Here is a 4005-nt window from a genome sequence, read left to right on the forward strand (position 1 = left end):
CAACGCTCTTGTTGACTGCATTCCCATAAACTGCAAACCAATATCTAGTACTACTACTACTAATAATAATAATAATAATAATGACGATGATAATGATGATAATAATAATGACAATGATAATGATGATAATAATAATAATGACGATAATGATGATAATGATAATAATAATGATGATGGATTATAGACATTCCTGTTGTAGTTACAGGGTTATAATAAAGTTATGGAGGCTCATACTTGCTTATGATGGCAGATATTCAGAGTGCAGGTCAAAGGTCACGGAGCCTGCTTCATGACCACTCTGTCACTCTCAGGTCCTCCAAAAAAAAAACAACCCTGAAAACACTGACAGGAAAAATAATCCAGAGGCGTGTCTGCAGCCTCGGCACAGCTCGGCACAATTCGGCACAGTTCGGCTCGGCTCGGCTCGGGATCAGAGAATTTAAACAGGTTGCATCAGTTCAGTCGCTTCTGTTGGTTTGTTTGTTTGTTTGTTTGTTTGTTTGTTTATGTCTGCACTCTCCTCCCGGTGCAGCTCGGTGTGACCCGGTGCGGCGGCTACTGAGCCTCGCGGCGCCGCGTGCATCCTGCAGCCGGCGGCGGGGAGCGCTCCCTCCCGGCGGGACGCGGCGCTCTGCGGAGCGGAGTCGGTGTACCGACACCGGCCGCTGCTGGTGATTATGGCCGCTGCACGTGGCTCCGTTTACCACACGGACGTTTGAAGACTGTCGCGCATGTGCGCGTGACGGCGAGGAAACGAACCGCGGTCGGTGCAGATATTTAAAGGAGCGACCGGGACAAACCGGCGGGGGTCTCACGTGCAGCCGACACACCTGAACTGTTACCTGCTAACAGATTATCGCGAGACTTTCTCTGACTCGGGTCGGTCTGTGTGTGAAGATCAACCGAAATCTGACCAATCAGAGGTCATTTAATTTCACCACCACATTCAGTCCAAAATTTACCGGGATTACACTGTAAAATATGACAAGTTCATTCGACTTCAGGAATCTAGGAAACGGAGAGTTTAGAAAAAAAGATGTAAGAAAAATATAAAAATTAGTCTTAATGTACGTTGTCAAGGTGATTTAAGTTACATTATTTTGTGAAGTTGTTGCAACCTAAACATGACAAGTTTAATCAAATTAATCTTTCTAAGTTTCTGCAACTTCAGTAAACTTTCAGTGTCTCTGGAGCTCAATACAGCGTTTATTTCACTTTTTAATCTTAAATTATGATTCTGAAGTGCCTATAATATCCTTGAAGGGATTTAAAGTCAGTACTTTACTTATAAGAGAGTCTGTTGGACTTAAATCTCACTTTCATCGCCCATAATGTGGAAATAACATCCCCAAATCTCCCTGTGGCCACAATGTTCAAACTTCCATTTTTTACCCGTCAAACATTTGCAGCACGTTTTCATTCAGGACACATAAAAAATCTGTTTTTTATTTCTCTCTCTCTGACCTCCCAGGTATCTGTTTATTGTGATTTTATTTTGCTTAATGAGATTTCATCTTAACACTGCATCCCTGTGGGAGTTAACAATCTTTCCCTTGGTGCTTATTAGTCGTTTAATTTGATTTCCTTTTTATCTCCCAAAATATCAATATTTTCCCCACTTTGATTGTGCTTTCGGCTTAAGATCGCAACTTTAAAAGCCACCTTTCGCTTGCACATGAGACGCCGCTGGACGATGTCAGCTGAGAACGCGGCCCGATGTTACCTGTCGTGTCCACATGAAACGTGTCAGCGTTTTTAACGACGTCAGGTCGACACGCTGCCTGTAACGACATAATATACAGACGTCAGGGCACCTACAGAGCGAGCAGGAGGGGCGGTGGATGGATCAAACAAACCCCAGACTCTCATGCAGGAGTCCGATGTTTGCTTCCTGTCTAAATGATGTTTTTTTCTGCCTCCTTCCTCTTATTATAATATCGTCTAATTGTTGACGTCCTGGCGTTGGTTGCCGTGTGTTTTTGTCGCTTAAACGTGCAGCATCATCCCTCCATGTGCTTGTGCTATGTTTAAAAAAAATGTAAAAATCTCAGGTTTCAAAAAGGGTTTAACTCGGTTCTTTCTCAGTCAAAAAAAAAAATCCTCGGATGATTTAAATCTGTATCTTCAGCCTAACGTGCAGCCCTTTCTTAGTGTCTCCTCATAAAATCCTTAATTTTGGTCATTTTCAAACCTCCATCAGCGTTCAGTGAGACGGCGGCCCGGCTGTGAACGTGAAGCTGCTCCTGTGAAGCACCTGTTTGTTCGAAGCTCTGTCTAAATAAATCTGCGCTGACCTCAGTCGATCTCTTCTCCTGCGGGTTTTCAGCCGTGCGGGTGGAGCTGCGAGTCGTCTGAGGTTAATGAACAGAAGCTTTTATGTTAATAGAAGGACAGACGGCGTGATTTAACGAGACAATCTGCAGATTTACTTTGGCTCAAACACATCCCGGGCTCCGCGATATTAGGCGGCTAAACAATGAAGGTCAAGACAAAGAGAAGCTAATTAGATTACAGCAATTAAATTGGGTTTTCGATATGATCAATAATCCTAATGTGTAATCATGGATTACTCGCCCCCCCGACACGAGACATTGAGAGCCGAGCTGATTCCCGCCGAGGAGAAATCTGTTTGTGTTTTAGCTCAGGTGAGCAGGACGGAGAGGCTGCGTTCACACTGCACATTAAAATCTGAATTAAAGTGACGGCTTTCAATCTGACATGTTTCATTCTGATTTTAACAACTTGGTTCTTTATTTCCCAATAAAAATAGATATAAACTCGAGATGCACAACATATATTGGGTTGATAAAAATAAAAAAATATCTGAAAAAAAAAAGGCCAACAGTAGGTCCTTTAACCCTTTGAAACCTGCATCGACACTGTTTTTCTGATGACCATTTGAAAACTAAGCAACCAGGTTTGATTTCTTTTAAAAACATGGGAAAAATGCAATGAAAAAAAAAGTTTTAAAAAAGAGGGGAGGGGTTATTACAAAATAATCCCCAAAAAGGAAAAAAAGCCAAGAAAACTTTATTTATAATAATTTTATATTCAAAATTATATAACAGAAAAATCTAATAAAATATATAAAATAACACATTTTTTTAGCACTTTTTCTAAGTCATTTTTCTTGTTTGTTTTTTTAAAAACTTTTTTCTGTGCTTATTTTCTAGTTATTATTTTCTAGGTTTTGCTGCAAAGAAAAGGTCTGCAGAGTGATGATGCTCTGAGATAATTACATTATACATTAAATTTAAAAAAAGGATGTTTTCTTTCTGCTTTTATGTTTTTCCTCCACTGATTTCAGCACAAAATGTTTCTCTAATTAAATGAAAGCAGTGAGTCAGTAAAGCAGCCTGAGGCGCCATCTAGAGCCGACCCACCGACACTGCAGCACTGTGTGTGTGTGTGTGTGTGTGTGTGTGTGTGTGTGTGTGTGTGTGTGTGTGTGTGTGTGTGTGTGTGTGTGTGTGTGTGTGAGCAGCGTGAAGCCTGTGCTGTGTGTCCAGCTGATCATCAGTGTCCAAATACAAACAATGTTCTGTCTGTAAAAAAGCGGCGAATAAAACGACAGACTTATAGTGTAAATAAAGATAAAAAATGAAAAAATTCACTTCAGAGGCTGTATTTAAATACTTTGCATCACAAACTGCAATATTCAACCTACAGTACAGTAATGAAATACATACAATGCACATTTTTTTATTTGTCTTTTTTTGAGTGAATTTGAAATTACCTACGTGTAAATTAAAATATTATCATTTGAAGTTGCAGTGTTCATTGATGTGCACGGCCTGTTTTTGTGTAATTTTGTGCATAGATTATTTTTATTTAGTATGATATGGACCTATTCTATGTGTCCTTAATAAAGTCATTGTTATCACCTGCAAGATAAAATTCAAAAGTGAAAATCAATTAACAAAATGATTTAGCTGAAAATACTTGAATCTTTTATCATGATCAGGGTGAAAAAAAAAAAAACTCAAATCATTTTTATAGAGGACG

This window comes from Plectropomus leopardus, chromosome 3 (genome assembly GCF_008729295.1).
Source record: "Plectropomus leopardus isolate mb chromosome 3, YSFRI_Pleo_2.0, whole genome shotgun sequence".
In the NCBI taxonomy this organism is placed as follows: domain Eukaryota; kingdom Metazoa; phylum Chordata; class Actinopteri; order Perciformes; family Serranidae; genus Plectropomus; species Plectropomus leopardus.